The 20,655-nt window shown below is 34.5% G+C and overlaps 1 protein-coding gene across 1 annotated transcript in view; it reads left to right on the forward strand.

Annotated features, from left to right (window-relative positions):
* The window catches only part of LOC145278038 (uncharacterized), a 152,934-nt gene that overhangs the window by 24,175 nt on the left and 108,104 nt on the right, over nucleotides 1-20,655 (forward strand). The window lies entirely within an intron of this gene.

The raw sequence follows: 20,655 nt of genomic DNA on the forward strand, positions 1-20,655 counted from the left end.
ATAACAGGCATGACAGGAAAACAAATGAACACATAACTAAAGAAATGGAAAAAAAAACACTAGAGGATGACCTCTAATCTGTAGTGGAATGGGGACAAAAATGGATGGTCACATTCAATGCTGCCAAGACTAAACTGGTTTCCTTCAATAATTACAAGAAACATTCTCTGTCACCAATAGCAATGGCCAGTAACTCCCTGTCTGAGAGTACATCTTTCAAACTGCTTGGCCTACATTTCACAGGAAACATGAGTTGGAACAATTATACTGAAAACATTGCCAGAGCCGCTGCGAAGAAGGTAGGCTCTCTCTACCGAGCTAGAAAACTACTAACACCTGAAAGTATCCTGTACCTCTATAAGGCCACCATTCGCCCATGTATGGAGTATTGCTGTCACATTTGGGATGGTGCATTTGCTGCTAGTCTCTCGCTCCTAGACAAGGTTCAAAAGAGAGTCGCCAATCTGATAGGCCCTGAACTGGCATCTAAGCTTCAGCCTCTGTCCCATCGATGAAATGTTGCATCCCTCTGCCTGTTCTACAAGTATTTTAGTGGTGAATGCTCTGACGAACTGCAGACACGTGTGCCCCCACGACGTAGACACCCTCGAAAAACACGACAGGTAGCTAAATCCCACCCCCACACAGTAGAGATCGCTAGATGTAAAAGATATTTCTACTCCAATAGTTTCTTCCCCAGAACCGCTAGACTCTGATATTCCATTCCAGGTCGCTGCTTCCCCAACTGTACTGACATGCAGAAGTTCAAGTGTAACGTAAACCAACATCTTTCTGCCCAAATCCCAACATAGTGCCCCAGTAGTTGCTGCCCCTGATAGTAGCCCCCTACACCACAGTGGCAATGTGCCTTGTTTGGGGTGAAAATGTAATTAAAAAAAAAGACTATAAATAACAAATTTATAAATATACTAATATATAAACAAGCATACAACTAACAAATGAAATGGTAATAAATATTATGGATGGTCTAGGAAAACAGGTTTTGGTAAAAAAGCTACCACGATTAACTTATGGGCTTCCTCTCTTCCCCGCCCTTTCTCTTTCTTCTCTCTTTCCCCTTCTTCCTTTGTTCCTTCTCTTTCATCTCCCTCTCTTTTCTTTTCTGCCATTGTCCTTTGCCCCTTTCCCTCTTTTCCTTTCTTTCTTACGTCCCCTAACCCCCCTGTCCCTTCTCTTCAGCGATCCCCTAGGAGTCTAAGAAATGGTCAATACATTTGTGTAAATCTGAACCTTTTCGCAAGAAAGATATAAGAATACTAAGAGAAAAAAGATAATAAAAAGAATTGAAAATACACTAGCTCATATAGGTTTTAGACTGGCAGCGGGCAGCATACAGACGAAGCAAACACTTATTGAAAATAACATCTATATACGCTTTGGCCCCAAAACTTAACTTCTCAACCCCTAATCCTACCTAATGCATTCCCTAACACACACATAAAAATGAATAAATGGATAAATAAATACATACTAAAAAATAAAATAAATAAATCCACACAAAATCAACCTTGTTCTCCGCACAGCTGAACTTCAAACCTGACCTTTTTTTACTAAAAATCTTCATTTGCTGAAAGTTGATTTCGTTGTTGCCTGAAGAGGTCTCTAGTTACTAAAGACTAGAAGACCAAAACGTGCTCATGACTGTGTAGCAACAAATTACTGCTTATGTAAAGACAAATTGAAGTATATATATATATATATATATATATATATATATATATATATATATATATATATATATATAGATGGTAGGTTTTTTTTTGTTTATATCCGTTAGAAGCGCTGAGTGAAATTTAAAGAATGAAATAAAATACGTAAATACGTATTGAATACGTTTGAAGCCAAAACTGCAACGCGAAGTTTTTTATAAAATAAACGAATGTTTATTTTTTTAAGAAATATATTTCGGAGTAAAACTCCTTTGTCAATCATTCTTTTTCTCTCTGTTTCTTCGCCATGAAACTTTCTTCCACTCGACATCATAGTGAAGAAAAAGAGAAAAAACAAGATTTACAAATTTTCATCATAAACCATGTGAAAGCATATGCGATACCCTGCCCTCATCAGTCGCCAACCAGTACTAACACTCCTGATGCTACCAAGCAGCTTTTGTCACTGGGCAATAAAAAGAACAGATCAACAATTAAAAATTATAACGTCTGTTCAGGCTGAAGTTGTTTCGCTCTAGACCAAAATCAGCTTCATTCATATTGAGCTGTGTTTTAAGACGATCAGAGGTGAGTTTCTTTGGCCTGTGATTCCTATTTGTGTAAGAAACGAAATGATCGAGGGCCCTAGAAATCCACGGTACTGAACCTCAATATGAATCACATGGCATCTCTAACTCTTATATATATATATATATATATATATATATATATATATATATATATATATATATATGTGTGTGTGTGTGTGTGTGTGTAATGAAAAAAAATCTTTTTTCTTTATCTGCACTTGAAGCGTTGTATATTAATTGAAAATAGAAAATAGGCCTTCTAAACGTATCCATTTATATACGTAATTCTTTTCTAATTTTCAATTAATATACAACGCTTTAAATGCAAATAAAGAAGAAAAAAGATTTTCTTTTATTATTTCAATTTGCGCAGCTAACGCGATACCCCTGCTGATGACTGTGTTTTATTTTATATTTTTAAACATCGAGCCATTATCAAGACCCACGGACTAACACTCTCACTTGTAGAATTCCACCATGTGGCCAAGAAAAAGAAAGAAAAAAACAGACTCTTAATTGATAAGGATGTATAAAATCGAAATATTAGCCTTTTAAACGTATCCATTTATATACGTAATTCGTATATGTATATAAAGCTGAACGTCTGTATGTGTCTGGTCACGAATAGGCTCCTATATGGTTGACTATTTTAAAAAACTGATTACATATAATGATAGAAGATTATCGAGACACATGAATAGGTATGTTTGATCTGGCATAATGATGATTCATTAAAATTGTGTCGTCTGCGTACGCGCCTGGCCCACAAAGTATAAAAATAAAAAATTTTAAAATTTTAAAAAACGTTTACAAGTGTTTTTGATATAGATGTACATAATAATACCTTGATAAGTATGTTTTAACTTAAATAGGGATGGTATAATAAAATTGTAGGGTCTGTGTTCGCGCCTGGCCTCCATAGAATTGAAATAGGCACAAACTTCAATAACGACTTTTCATGTCTATCTGCGTAAGTATACTTTGATAATTATGTTTCAGTTTGAAGAAATATGGTATAATACAATTATGGGGTGTTCGTTCGCGCCTGACCTCCATAGAATAGAAATCTGTCACAAAGTTTAACAAGGTTTTTCAATATGGATCCACAGAATATTGTGATAAGTGTTTCAGTGTGAACAAGTATGGTGTAATAAATTATGGGGTTTATGTATTTTATTTTCACTTTCATCATATTTTGCTTTGGTTTTGATACTCCCAAATTCGATGATATCTCTTTACAATCCTTCCTAAATACTTTCATAAATCAGAGCTCATTTTCTGTAGGCTGTTTTTGAACCCAGTCAACGACGGGTACTTTTGCTAGTCTATATATATATATATATATATATATATATATATATATATATATATATATATATATATATTGTATTTTGCTAATTCTTACCCTCTGATGAGAAGGAAAGTATTTCTTGGAAACTCCGCGGATTAAGGACTATCTACTTATTAAGTGTTCCCTTTTCAGATTAAATATGTTTTTAACTCTTTTTTAAAGTGTTTTAACATGTTTTATTAACTAATTACTCTTATTATAAGCTCTATTTCCTATTTGGTTTTATCGAGCTTTTACATCTGGTTGAGATAATTTTATAAATATTAATTCTGTAATATTTATAATACACTTTAGTTTTACCATCTTGGATCATTTTGGTAAATTTAATTGTAATTTTTAATTCATATATATATATATATATATATATATATATATGGGGGAGTTAAAGACAGCGAATAAGATTAATTCTTTTAAGAAGAGATTTTTCGAAATGCTTAACAAATTGTATTGGAGTTTATGTAGAAATCAGTAAAGAAAGGAAATGACGATATAAAACTATATAGTAGTATATAGAGAGATTTTTTTCATTTATTCGGTAAGGGTGTAGGGTAAGTGGGGACTCTTTATACCTTGGTATTTCGAAGACTAATGCTTCTCATCAAAAGAGAGACGATGCTGAGTAACATAATAGGGATGCAACGTCTAGCGATAGTTACATTAGGAGCGAAACTAAATTGATCTCTGTGATATAGGAGGAGTATAGCTTTTATTAAATAATGCAGTATGGTGTATAGCATATCTGTCAAAGCGGGTTTAATATATGTGGACAATATGTGTGATTAAACTCTCGGGGAGAATATAAGGTGAGCTAATTGTGAGAAGGTGCTTATTTAATCATATGTATTAATCGGTTATAACTATGGAGGGGGTGTACATGAAATTGGGTGTTTATGCTATGTCAGTGTATTTTAAAAATAATAACATTACTTAAAAGAAATATAAATCATTAAACGTGAGGGGATAAATTATAAGCGATAAAATATAGAAGGATTATTTAAAGTAAATAAGATAGAAGATAAACAGGTGGTTTATAAGGGGATAAAAATACAAAGGAGTATGGGATTAATAAATATAAAAAGATGTGAAATATAGAGTTATAATAGATAATAAAATATAATAAATAATAATTGTATAAGAAATACAAAGCTATTAAATATAGGATAATAAAAATAGGGGAATAAAATGGATATAAAAAATAGGTTCAAAAATATAAACATATAAAGAGCGAAGTGAAAAAAGAAAAAAAGAAAAGAAATAAAATAAAAATACGATAAGAGAGAAAATAAACAGTAGGAGAAAGTCTTTGAAGTCCGAGGAGTGGAGCTTTTTGGCAAAGTTTTTTAGGTTCTTGTTGAGTGCAAAACAGTACTGGAATTTTTTGTTTCACTCCGCACATGAGACACTTTGACCGGTGCAATGTAAAATATACCCCTGTAAAAATTCCTTTTTTATCTATAAGAAAAAAAGACTATTTTTAGGATCGGATGTTTTCGATTTTCGATACTTATCAAATGAGTTTCTGTACAAACCATTTATAAGAACACTGCCAGATATATAAATTACATTTGTGTGGTCTTTCAAAAGATAGGCTCAGCCGTTTCGGTACTTATGAGGAAGTAACACACACACACACACAAAGTAACTTTTAGATATAAGTAAAGATAGAGATGGACGTACAATGGAGATTATTTTCATAAAAATATTAATAAACCTATCTTTGCTGCATTAGTTTTTCTGTCTCTCCACAAATATTTTTACTCTATCCAGGATAATATCAGCTTTATTTAAACATATTTGTTGATTAAATATATTTCTCATTTCGTGAGATTTCCAAGAGTCCCGCTAGATTTTATAATTTAGTACGACTCTTTACTTCGTTTCAGTAGTCATGGTTTCCGATCCAGGTTTTCATGTCTCATGCCACGAATATCCATTTTTTTTTTAGGAAAAATAACTATTAAAACGTCTTTTCCACCATTATTAAGTAATAATACGGTGTGCCTTAAATAAGTTTCCAGGCATTTTCGTATGTGTACTTTTATTGTTAGCATATAAATGAATATCTAGTCTCTTTCTAAGTAATCTCCTCCGGTTGCAATGCACTTGTACCGTTCCAACAACTTCTGGAGGGCCCCATGGAAGTCTTCTTGTATGGGCGTGGCAATGACCCTCGTTACAGCCTCTTTTATCTCAATTATCTCATAATGACAGCCTCTAAGATTTTTCTTCAGCTTGGGGAATAACCAAAAGTCACAGTGAGCAAGGTCTGGACTATAGGCAGGGTGATGAACTGTCTTAATGCCAATCTTGGTCAAATAGTCTGTGACAAAAATGAAGCACCCTTGGGAAAAACTTTGCACAAATCTTCTGCGTCTTCAGTTCCTTGCGAATAATTGTGTGTGCAGTTCCAACACTAGCATTAAACTGTACACTTATAGTCTCTATAGACACATGACGATTTTTATCCATGAAATTCTTTATTTGGCCTACCAACTCTGATGTTCAGACTTCCTTACTCCTCCCACACCTCTCACCATCCCTCACAGGCTCCCTGCCTTCTTTGAATTTCTTATGCAACTCAAAAACTGATGCTCGATTCATGCAAGATGGTCCAAAAGCAGTCTGAAGCATTCTATACGTTTCTGTAGCTTTTTTTTCAAGTTTAAAACAAAAATTTATTGCATATCGTTCTTCTATAGTGTCCTCACGTCCAGATTGCATTTTTGAAATTCACTAGCTGTGGCAAACAGACTTTAGTAGGGTGTATTCCAATTCCTTTTGTAGCTGTTCATTTGAACGTGAAATCATAATCTCGTAAGATGTATAGCAATAATATACTGAATTTTCAAGAGTCTACAGCAATTTTAAATGGCTGTACAAAAAAGTCTGGAAACTTATTGAAGCACCTCATATATTGCTTTTTAACTTTAAAACTTTATTTAATAATATTAAACAAAACAAAAAGCACTTTTATCGTTATACAAACTTGTTATCGCATGATGTTGCCAAGTTTTATGATTGCCCAAACTCGACCGAAAACGCAACCTCTTTGTATGAAAGTAATAATAATAACAATGACACCCAATACTTTGAAATATATTTGCGCATATATGTGTGTCTGGTTCTTAAATAATTAGTTAGCAAACTCGATCCTTTTATAATTAATCTAATAATCTAATAAGTTCCCGGCAATGAGACTCCATCGTACTTCGCATATGATTTGGCATGATGTCGATTGCATATATACCTGAATACTTTATTCATTAATATTGATATATGAGCCTAACGAAGGCTAATATGAGTTTATTTTAGATTTAATTTCGCTTTCTTTGGCATCGGCTCAAAATGGTTACAAGAGTGCATCCTACTTAGTTAAGATGTCCGTGTGTATGTCTTCGTGTGTATCTCTAAGAATTCCAAGGAGTGGTCATTAAAAAAGCGGTTAGTCGATAAGGTCAGGAAGCGATGGGGAGGATGGCTCAATGTCGTGTTATTTAAGGAGGAAAAAGAAAACACAATATGTTAGGTCCGCCCATCGCCGGGTGACATCTGAACATACAACGCTTCCAATAGAAACAACAGCCGAGAATAGCAGGAATCGTTTCTGAACCAATATTGGAAGGAAAAAGTGCCGACTCCCTATTTGAAAGGATTTGCCTATTGACATTAAACTACGGAAACTTTGCAAATATAATTTTTTTAAACGAAAACCTCTTCAGAAAATCCTTCGACACAAGATAAAGGTGGTTTCGAGAATCAAGCGTATTAGGATAAACGCATTCTAGCCTACAAAGAAATGTCTGATCAGTCCTGTCGGCATATCCTGGTAGAAGCATCTCAGGCAATTAGCAAGAAACTAAGCCCTTCCCAGAACGAATACAAAGCCTGGGAGGGTGAACCTCTTCGGACTGGACAAAGCTATACCTCGGTCCGACAACAACCACCGATTTGAAAATTCAAATATATCGAATTTGATTTATAGTTATTAGATGCAAAATATACGAAACACATATGCCCATGAAATTGACTATTTCTAATACAACATTCCGCTTTTTAATATGTATGTACGTACGTACGTATGTATATATATATATATATATATTATACATATATATATGTGTGTGTGTGTGTGTGTGTGTGTGTGTGTGTGTGTGTGTGTGTGTGTGTGTGTGTGTGTGTGTTATACTAAAGCTCTGAATTTATTTGTCATCATGAAGTTTAACGTCATAACCTCATTTTTAACAAACTTTTCATGTAGAAATGAAGTCGGAATGTGTGGGTTTTATTTTTATACTTTTATCTGCAAAAAAAAGGGTTAGAGAGACAATCTACTGGTACTCTAGATGCATCTTTAATTATATTTAATGCTTTTAGTAGCGCTCTCCAGGCCTCATGTGTTTTTTGTTTGTTTATGTATTTATGTTCTTTTTTTTTTTGCTCTGGAGACCCCCATACTGACACAAGTGCTCAATATAATAGATAGAGTCATAATAAAAATTGCTTAATATCCTTATCCTGGAGAGAGCAGGTAGTATCCCAAAAGTTAATTTTATGTACTCCTCACAAACAAGGGATTTCTATTCTTGAAGAGCAGGACTATTCACATGCATATACGTTTGCACGTACGTTATCACCTTTCACACATATTTATATTCCTATGCACCTCATCATCTATTGAATACGTTTACGTTTGTACATATGTTATTACATTTCACATATGTATGTTCGTACGTGCAATGTCACTATTCACACATATGTAATCCCCTTTCATGAACGTTTGTGTATATACGACAGTCTTAACCTTTCATACGCATTCATTTTTGGATGTACGCGCACGTTGTCACCTTTCACACACATAATATTTTGGACGTACGTAATCACCTCACCCACACATTTGTAATACGTTATCACTTGTACCTATGTCATCACCTGTCATACATTTTTAATACGTTATCACATTTCTTTCAGACACATTTCCGTTTGTACGTACGCTATCACCTGTCACACATTTGTAATACGTTATCACATTTCTTTCAGACACATTTCTGTTTGTATGTACGTTATCACCTGTCACACATTTGTAATACGTTATCACATTTCTTTCAGACACATTTCTGTTTGTATGTACGTTATCACCTGTCACACATTTGTAATGCGTTATCACATTTCTTTCAGACACATTTCTGTTTGTACGTTATCACCTATCACACATTTGTAATACGTTATCACATTTCTTTCAGACACATTTCTGTTTGTATGTACGTTATCCCCTGTCACACATTTGTAATACGTTATCACATTTCTTTCAGACACATGTCTGTTTGTATGTACGTTATAACCTGTCACACATTTGTAATACGTTATCACATTTCTTACAGACACATTTCTGTTTGTATGTACATTATCACCTGTCACACATTTGTAATACGTTATCACATTTCTTTCAGACACATTTCTGTTTGTATGTACGTTATCACCTGTCACACATTTGTAATGCGTTATCACATTTCTTTCAGACACATTTCTGTTTGTACGTTATCACCTATCACACATTTGTAATACGTTATCACATTTCTTTCAGACACATGTCTGTTTGTATGTACGTTATCCCCTGTCACACATTTGTAATACGTTATCACATTTCTTTCAGACACATGTCTGTTTGTATGTACGTTATCACCTGTCACACATTTGTAATACGTTATCACATTTCTTACAGACACATTTCTGTTTGTATGTACATTATCACCTGTCACACATTTGTAATACGTTATCACATTTTCTTCAGACACATTTCTGTTTGTATGTACATTATCACCTGTCACACATTTGTAAGATGCAATCACATTTCTTTCAGACACATTTCTGTTTGTATGTACGTTATCACCTGTCACACATTTGTAATACGTTATCATATTTTCTTCAGACACGTTTCTGTTTGTATGTACGTTATCACCTGTCACACATTTGTAATACGTTATCACATTTCCTTCAGACACATTTCCTTTTGTACGTACGTTATCACCTGTCACACATTTGTAATACGTTATCACATTTCTTTCAGACACATTTCTGTTTGTATGTACGTTATCACCTGTCACACATTTGTAATACGTAATCACATTTCTTTCAGACACATTTCTGTTTGTACGTTATCACCTGTCACATATTTTTAATACATTATCACATTTCTTTAAGGCACATTTCTGTTTGTATGTACGTTATCACCTGTCACACATTTGTAATACGTTATCACATTTCCTTCAGACACATTTCCGTTTTTATGTACATTATCACTTGTCACACATTGTCATACATTTGTAATACGTTATCATATTTTCTTCAGACACGTTTCTGTTTGTATGTACGTTATCACCTGTCACACATTTGTAATACGTTATCACATTTCCTTCAGACACATTTCCTTTTGTACGTACGTTATCACCTGTCACACATTTGTAATACGTTATCACATTTCTTTTAGACACATTTCCGTTTGTACGTACGTTATCACCTGTCACACATTTGTAATACGTTATCACATTTCTTTCAGACACATTTCCGTTTGTATGTACATTATCACCTGTCACACATTTGTAATACGTTATCACATTTCTTTCAGACACATTTCTGTTTGTATGTACATTATCACCTGTCACACATTTGTAATACGTTATCACATTTCTTTCAGACACATTTCTGTTTGTATGTACGTTATTATCTGTCACACATTTGTAATACGTTATCACATTTCCTTATGACACATTTCTATTTGTATGTACAGTATCACCTGTCACATATTTTTAAAACGTTATCACATTTCTTTCAGGCACATTTCTGTTTGTATGTACGTTATCATTTCCTTCAGACACATTTCTGTTTGTATGTACGTCATCACCTGTCACACATTTGTAATACGTTATCACATTTCCTTCAGACACATTTCCGTTTGTATGTACATTATCACCTGTCACACATTTGTAATACGTTATCACATTTCTTTCAGACACATTTCTGTTTGTATGTACGTTATCACCAGTCACACATTTGTAATACGTTATCACATTTCTTTCAGACACATTTCCGTTTGTATGTACATTATCACCTGTCACACATTTGTAATACGTTATCACATTTCTTTCAGACACATTTCTGTTTGTATGTACATTATCACCTGTCACACATTTGTAATACGTTATCACATTTCTTTCAGACACATTTCTGTTTGTATGTACATTATCACCTGTCACACATTTGTAATACGTTATCACATTTCTTTCAGACACATTTCTGTTTGTATGTACGTTATCACCTGTCACACATTTGTAATACGTTATCACATTTCTTTCAGACACATTTCCGTTTGTATGTACATTATCACCTGTCACACATTTGTAATACGTTATCACATTTCCTTCAGACACATTTCCGTTTGTATGTACATTATCACCTGTCACACATTTGTAATACGTTATCACATTTATTTCAGACACATTTCTGTTTGTATGTACGTTATCACCTGTCACACATTTGTAATACGTTATCACATTTCTTTCAGACACGTTTATGTTTGTATGTTCGTTGTCACCTGTCACACATTCGTAATACGTGATCACATTTCTTTCAGACACGTTTATGTTTGTATGTACGTTATCACCTGTCACACATTTGTAATACGTGATCACATTTCTTTCAGACACGTTTATGTTTGTATGTTCGTTGTCACCTGTCACACATTTGTAATACGTGATCACATTTCTTTCAGACACGTTTATGTTTGTATGTACGTCATCACCTGTCACACATTCGTAATACGTGATCACATTTCTTTCAGACACGTTTATGTTTGTATGTACGTTATCACCTGTAACACATTTGTAATACGTGATCACATTTCTTTCAGACACGTTTATGTTTGTATGTTCGTTGTCACCTGTCACACATTTGTAATACGTTATCACATTTCTTTCAGACACATTTCTGTTTGTATGTACATTATCACCTGTCACACATTTGTAATACGTTATCACATTTCTTTCAGACACATTTCTGTTTGTATGTACGTTATCACCTGTCACACATTTGTAATACGTTATCACATTTCCTTCAGACACATTTCCGTTTGTATGTACATTATCACCTGTCACACATTTGTAATACGTTATCACATTTCTTTCAGACACATTTCTGTTTGTATGTACATTATCACCTGTCACACATTTGTAATACGTTATCACATTTCTTTCAGACACATTTCCGTTTGTATGTACATCATCACCTGTCACACATTTGTCATACGTTATCACATTTCCTTCAGACACATTTCTGTTTGTATGTACATTATCACCTGTCACACATTTGTAATACGTTATCACATTTCTTTCAGACACATTTCCGTTTGTATATACATTATCACCTGTCACACATTTGTAATACGTTATCACATTTCTTTCAGACACATTTCTGTTTGTATGTACGTTATCACCTGTCACACATTTGTAATACGTTATCACATTTCCTTCAGACACATTTCTGTTTGTATGTACATTATCACCTGTCACACATTTGTAATACGTTATCACATTTCTTTCAGACACATTTCTGTTTGTATGTACATTATCACCTGTCACACATTTGTAATACGTTATCACATTTCCTTCAGACACATTTCCGTTTGTATGTACATTATCACCTGTCACACATTTGTAATACGTTATCACATTTCCTTATGACACATTTCTGTTTGTATGTACATTATCACCTGTCACACATTTGTAATACGTTATCTCATTTCTTTCAGACACATTTCTGTTTGTATGTACGTCATCACCTGTCACACATTCGTAATACGTGATCACATTTCTTTCAGACACGTTTATGTTTGTATGTACGTTATCATCTGTCACACATTTGTAATACGTGATCACATTTCTTTCAGACAGGTTTATGTTTTTATGTTCGTTGTCACCTGTCACACATGTGTAATACGTTATCACATTTCTTTCAGACACATTTCTGTTTGTATGTACATTATCACCTGTCACACATTTGTAATACGTTATCACATTTCTTTCAGACACATTTCGGTTTGTATGTACGTTATCACCTGTCACACATTTGTAAAAAGTTATCACATTTCCTTCAGACACATTTCCGTTTGTATGTACGTTATCACCTGTCACACATTTGTAATACGTTATCACATTTCTTTTAGACACATTTCTGTTTGTATGTTCGTCATCGCCTTTCACACATTTGTAATACGTTATCACATTTCCTTCAGACACATTTCTGTTTGTATGTACATTATCACCTGTCACACATTTGTAATACGTTATCACATTTCTTTCAGACACATTTCTGCTTGTATGTACGTTATCACCTGTCACACATTTGTAATACGTTATCACATTTCTTTCAGACACATTTCTGTTTGTATGTACATCATCACCTGTCACACATTTGTAATACGTTATCACATTTCTTTCAGACACATTTCCGTTTGTATGTACGTCATCACCTGTCACACATTTGTAATACGTTATCACATTTCCTTCAGACACATTTCTGTTTGTATGTACATTATCACCTGTCACACATTCGTAATACGTTATCACATTTCTTTCAGACACATTTCTGTTTGTATGTACGTTATCACCTGTCACACATTCGTAATACGTCATCACATTTCTTTCAGACACGTTTCTGTTTGTATGTACGTTATCACCTGTCACACATTCGTAATACGTCATCACATTTCTTTCAGACACATTTCTGTTTGTATGTACGTTATCACCTGTCACACATTCGTAATACGTCATCACATTTCTTTCAGACACGTTTCTGTTTGTATGTACGTTATCACCTGTCACACATTCGTAATACGTCATCACATTTCTTTCAGACACATTTCTGTCTGTATGTACGTTATCACCTGTCACACATTCGTAATACGTCATCACATTTCTTTCAGACACGTTTCTGTTTGTATGTACATTATCACCTGTCACACATTTGTAATACGTTATCACATTTCCTTCAGACACATTTCTGTTTGTATGTACGTTATCACCTGTCACACATTCGTAATACGTTATCACATTTCTTTCAGACACATTTCTGTTTGTATGTACGTTATCACCTGTCACACATTTGTAAAACGTTATCACATTTCCTTATGACACATTTCTGTTTGTATGTACACTATCACATTTCATGCAGATTCGTGTTCATCCTAATTTACATCTTCCTGAACATAAACTTTTTTTAATTCACTGTTCGTTTGTTTTTCTAGTTTCTGATTGGATGATTAGTTTTATTTCACTATTATCACATTATTATTTGTGCATATTTTTACATTGTGCATAATTTCATAGCATTAGGAGCTTCATTTAGAGTCGATCTTTATCTCTATCTCATGATGGTCTCTACCAAACTTCTTTGTGACTTTTTTGTCTACATACTTGAAATTTTATATATGGCTATTCGGGCTATAGGACAAAGTCTATTTGACTTTTAGCAAGAAAAAAATAGCTACTTAGTCGAAATTAAAAAATGTAATTTGGCAGGTATAGTTCGAAGTAATGTGTAATCTCTACGTATGCGCAAATATACATTTATACCTTTAACAAAGTTATTTTTAATGTTTTGATATGAATATAGATCTAGCTCAGGTGATGACGAATAACGCTGTAAAGCTACACATGCTTTGGGTTCAATTTTAGCACGCTAGTCATATAATTTTTAACTTTTGAAATCACTATTAATATAATAATCAATAGAGAATTGTCTGTACAACCATAAATATACGAAATCTGCACGAATTAAATTATCATATTTTAAGGTATTTAACCACCGGGAAACGCTAGGCGGCGTGCTAGTATATATATATATATATATATATATATATATATATATATATATATATATATATATATATATATATATATATATATATATATATATATATATATGCATGTTTCGAACGTTTTCAATTCCCACGAGAGTTGAAAAGATTTGCGCCTATGGCAAACTTCTTTTTACATTCAAACAGAACGTTCAGACATTGACCCGCCAAACGGAAAAAAAACGGATCGCAAGAGAAAAAAACTGATCGCAAGAGAAAAAAAAAACAGGAATTATCCCACCTGAAAAAACGAAAAAAGCATATATATATATATATATATATATATATATAATGAAATCAAAAGGATGTAGTGCTTACCTGACATACGCAATAGTAAACTATAATCTAATATAAATACCAGTATTTATATATAGATAGTTTAATCCCAACCGAATAAAAAAGCTCAATATGCAATAGAGAGTAGAGCTTATTATAAGAGAAAGAAAATTAAAATTGTAAGTTGAACTTTACAATCAAAATTTATTGTTCGACTAAATACTCCAAAAAAACAATTTACAAAGTCCTTATTCCACGGAGTTTCAAAGAATGGTATTCTTACTATTCTTCTCATCAGAATATAGAAAGAAATCAGCAAATTATATTTGTAGCAATGCTAGAATTTGCTAGCTAAGCATTAAGTGAAACCGCAATATATTGTAGTCATAAATTGCCAAGAACAACAAGTAAAAAACAATGTTCGATATGCAAAAAAGATATAAAAAAACGCATATTTCAGCTTGCATGAGAATTCTTTCAAGGTAATCCGAAAGGTGAAAATAGTTCTTTAGAGAGAATGGAGTCCAAAATTAAATCCAGTTTAATTATGCATATAGTCCGGTTGGCCTGAATATGTGTTCATAAACTGTTAATTTGGTCATGTAGACGCATATTATATTGAAATAATAAATAACTGAAAAAAAACGATAAATAAACGAATTTTGCAATCATTAGTGCAGGAAGTTATATTACTGCTGGTCGAAGGATTTGAACTCAATTACAAAGTCACCTATAATTCCATTAGCTAGGATGCTACTCCCAGGGCAGCATCATTTAACACGTGAATTAAGGAAAATTAAACACCTACATATACCAAATGTTGGCATAACAATAAAACACCCAGAGAGTGTTTTAACAATCGAAGTCGTGAACGTTGCATATCGCTAATTGACGGACTGTGTTTTTTCCTCCCAGTTTGACCGTCGATCCATACCGACGGTTTCGAGGGAAAGGTAGTAAATCTAGGGCGTGTGGCTAAAAATACTTAGCGTGACTTCTCTTGATTCGATGATTTGAAAGTAGTCTCTTTCGAACTGTCGACTAAAAAGCAGCCACGCTTGGTATTTTTAGTCCTCTGGGCTAGATTTCCAGTCTTTTCCGTGAGTATCGACGGAATATATAGCGTTATAAGAAATAAAAATGTTCAAACGTCCGTATTGTTTCTCGAGAAGTTAGAGTGCAGAGGCAAATATAAGTGTCCGCCAGTACGCACAACGCAATACTCTGGATACCGATGCGCACCACAGAACACTCCGACGACAGGAGACAAATTATAAGATGTCGTCACTCGCGTTAACGCGATTGTTAAAATACTGCAAATAACAAAGGGCCTCAACCGGGTGTGCGTTTTATCTCACTTTGTAATATGATCTTTAATTTTAATAACACAGGATATATGATCGGGCGACATTTTCTCGACTCATGACGTCGCCCTGTATTAAGCAGACTTTGCTAAATAACAAACTTTAGTCACCAACTGACAACAAAGTTGATACTTTCCGTACATTTGCACTAAACTTGTACTTTAACTCCTTGCTTATTTTGTTTGTTTGTTTGTTTGTTTGTTTGTAAATACCTCAACGGGGAAAGACGTTTTTTGCTTTAAATGTTGTTGTTGTTTTTTTTTTGTTGTTGTTTTTTTAAGCAAACTGTATGACTCTTTCTGAGTGTTTTGGTTTAATATATGTTTAATCTGCGCGTTTAGGTATAAATATAGAACCGGGCAAAAGTGCAGCATCGTTAACAACGCAGAGAAATGAAAGAACATTTATACAGCAAATAACTGTTACCAAACGCAAGAAAATTTACGTTTCTAACTATTTGAATAAGTTTAAAGCGTTAATGCTAGTGTTAGAACGATTATTCGCGGATCCGAAAAATCAGAACTTTTGGATTTTTCGGAGTTGGTATTGGAATTGGTATTGAAATCAGAATTATGTGCGTCTATTTTCTGACCCTAAATACGATTGGTTTAATTGTTTTTTTGTTTGTTTGTTAGTTTGTTTTCAACTGAATTTTCTATTGTCTGTATTAATGATAAAATAATAAATATTTATTGACTTTAAACTACCAGTAAAACTAAAATCGATAGATGATCATCCCACATGTGTATTTTGACGTTTTCGAAAATATATGCACATATGGCATGAGTTCTGTCACGAATAACAGGAACGTGTCCAGAGTGATAAAAACAAAGTTTCCGGCCACGATTATGGTATGTGGTGTGGTTTTAAGTGTGAGCCACATCATGCCACCTCACATCTTCGAAGTCGGCTTAAAAGTCAACACCAAAGAGTACCTGGATGTGCTGAAGAGTGTGGTGATCCTTAGGTGGCCGCTGGCAGACCCTGTTTATTTATTTGCTTCCCCACTGAGCAAATTAGGCACAAGGCCGTTTTTTAATGTGGAGAGAGAGGGAGGGGGAGGGAAAGGGGGATCCTGCTCCCGAGAGGTGGGAAATGGGAGCTGGATAGTAACTGTGGTCGTAGGGTGATCCCTACCTTGATCAAGTTCAGATATGTGGGGTTACCCCCACATATGGTCTTTGCTAGTCATAGCTGGTCTTTGCTTGCAGCATCCGTCGGAACAGATACTACACTTTGATCTTGTCCCCCGTGCCGCCGAAGCGGGGGGGGGGCGCTGTAGTCGGCCCACAAGTCCAAAGAAACCCAGGCTTGGCTTCAGAAGGAGTGTTTTGACTTTGTATTCTTCTCTCACTGCCCCCTTCCTCTCCCGACCTGAACCCGCTGGACTACTTCTTTACGTCATATATTGAGAACATCACAAACAATACCAAAGCGAGCCTCATCGCCTCTATCCGCAGAGTATTCGCTGAGCTTCCGCCGCCGCTTGTAGAAAAGGCATTCTTCCCGTTCCGGGCCCGTAGCGAGGCGGTGATTGACATTAAAGGCGGTTACACTGAATAGATGTCAGCTCTACTACATACTCAAGTTGCCCGAATTGACTTTTTCAATAAAAGTTTTAAAATAAAGCTGTAGTGGGTTTTTCTTTAGGACGACACTTTTGTCGTTTCGCCCTGTATATGCACATATGACACGAGTTTTTACGATAATCCAAAAATTAAAATTTAAAAAAAAAAAACGTTGCAACTAAATATTTATCATTTTTAATCTTTGGTTAGAATCATCGTCCAAAATGCAAGTCGCTAATTCCATACTTACACAAAAACAACGTATTAATCTGTTTGTGTATCTGTTTGTCTGTCCGTTCCACTTTTCTCGAAAACTAATTGACCGATCGGGCTGAAATTTTGGATGGACGTTTGTTATGATAAGGTGTAGCGAATTAAGTATTATGGTATTTGTTCGATGCAAAGTTAATAGAAATTAGTCACCACACTACACGTGCTTTAGAAGTTTTCTCGGAAACTACGGGGCCGATCGGACTGAAATTTTGTATGGAACTTTGTTGGGATAAGGTGCCATGAACTATTATTATGGTATCCGTTCGATGCACAGTTATAGGTTGATATGGATCAATAAGAATTAGTACATAATTTAAAAAATTAGCTCAAATTTAGGCATATTCAATTATCGATTTGGCTTAAATCACTTATTGTAAGTCAACATGTTATGAGTTTTACCGGTTTTTAATGGGATAATAATAATAATAATAATAATAATAATAATAATAATAATAATAATAATAATAATAATAATAATAATAATACGAAGAAGAAGAAGAAGAAGAAGAAGAAGAAGAAGAAGAAGAAGAAGAAGAAGAAGAAGAAGAAGAATTGTAATAATAATACATTGAAACCAATGGAAAGACTGGGTCTCTGTATGTAATGGACGGCAATGAAGGGAGCAAGTTATTGTTAGAGTCGAAGTAAAGACCGGTTAAATCGTCATTTCATTTCTTCTGATTCATGTTTACACGTGCGTAGTGTTAAGGTTAGTTTAGAGTTAAGGTTGGGGTTCAGATCTTCACTGTGCAACTCATCACGGAGTGGTGGACTTCTCATTCATTGATATCGTATGAACCAGATTATTTTATTGTCGGAATTCGTTTCCTCGGTATCTTTCTAGTTGGAATTTTTTCTAGAAAGACATCAAGTATTTACAGTAGGGACCACGCGAAGGCTGCCAGCATCTAAAGTGGAAGTCTTTCTGAGGAACGGACTGGATTCGAACTTAGCACATCAAGGTTGATAGTTCGTGTCGTTTATCACTTAGCCACGGTCACCTCCCCATTCCTCAATAATAATAAGCATTGGATTCCTCTTTGAGTTACAATAAGCCTTCCCGAGATTCCAGTAATTTGCACGCCGTGCTGTTCTAGGGTAGGGCCCGACTTTCCCTTGCAGCAGACTTGGTAGCACCTACTATGTATTTATTTCAGTTCGTGTTGAATATTGGACAGAAGAGCGATATCAACAATTGGTGTTTAGAAAAATGTCTTATTATTCTTGATTGAAAATTAACTAGAAATATTACCCCTAAGATTTGTCAAGAAGTTCATTATTATTAGAATACATTCTAGAGTTAGCATTGGTTTCCCCGATATACGTAAAAAGAGGGTCAAGATCCTCGGTGCAAGTGCTTCTATGGAACGAACTAGATTCGAACTTGACACACCTAGGTTATCAGTCTGTACAGTTAATTACTTAGCTATCGTCATCTAATTTTTTTAAAAAGTGAAAAAGATATCGGCCATGACAATCGGTGTTTCATTATTGGTTGTATAGACTTTATTGTTGGCATTGGTTTCCCTGATATATTTCGAAAGATTAAATCTGTTATTTACAGAAGGAACGACGTGAAGGTTGTTAACATCCCAACTGAAAGTGTTTCTGTTGAATGAACTAAACGTGACAGATTCTGGCCCCACGGTAACGAGTAGGGTTAACTAGATAAATATGCAAGTTACATAGCTAACTGCTAATGACTCAATTATCTAGTATCGAAAGAGATCAAAGTTCAGAGAACAAAGGCCACTGCTGGACTTATAGGTAACGATCGAATCCAATCAGCGTTGGCGTTGCATCCGTGATCACCACAATGTCATGAAATCTGAAATAAAGCTAGAACGAAAGAAGTTTCTGTGATGATTCTCGTGCATCTGATATTGGAAAGGTTCTGTATTCCAGCGTCTACAAGATGAGAAGGAATTAGCGGCAAGAAGCAGCGACGAAAGTAACCCGACTAAATATATGTCCGTTTGTCTGTGCGTCACGCACACCTTAAGTTATTACTGACACCGATTGCATATTTGGGCAGGAAATAGTAGTCCGTGTAAAAGAACTGTCAATATATTGTTTTAACAATTTATTACATGTGCTTAAATGCACACTCACAGACACGATACGTTGATACGACCAGTATGTAATATGTCTTTATTTAGTTCCCATAATGGGTATAAAGCACGTATTTTATACATACATGTATAAGACACTATTGATGCGGTATATAACATGTTAGGAAACATGTTATATACCGCACATATTGGTATACAAAAAGTCATTATTTGATAATACTGTTTAATATTCCAAAAATGAAAGAAAATCTTTTGCCATATTGCATGGAAAATCTATTTCTGGTCTTCACATTACGACGATGTAATCCCTACAGCCACCTACCTTGAAAATGCTGCTGTCAAACCTGGCATAGTTATATGGAATGTCAGAAACAGTGGTAACCTTGGTTGAAGTAAGTATCCCTAATGATGGAGCTCTGAATAGAGCTGGAAGAGAGAAACATACCAAATATCAAGGTCTCATGTATGATATTAAAAGAAACTGGAATCTTAAGGAAATATCAATCATACCAGTTATTATAGGTGCTACAGGGCTTATGAAGAAGAACCTGAAGTCCTACCTAACTAATATTCTTAGTGAATCAA

The sequence above is a fragment of the Euprymna scolopes genome, chromosome 6 (genome assembly GCF_053919585.1).
Source record: "Euprymna scolopes isolate OS-2025 chromosome 6, ASM5391958v1, whole genome shotgun sequence".
NCBI classification, from domain to species: Eukaryota; Metazoa; Mollusca; class Cephalopoda; order Sepiida; family Sepiolidae; genus Euprymna; species Euprymna scolopes.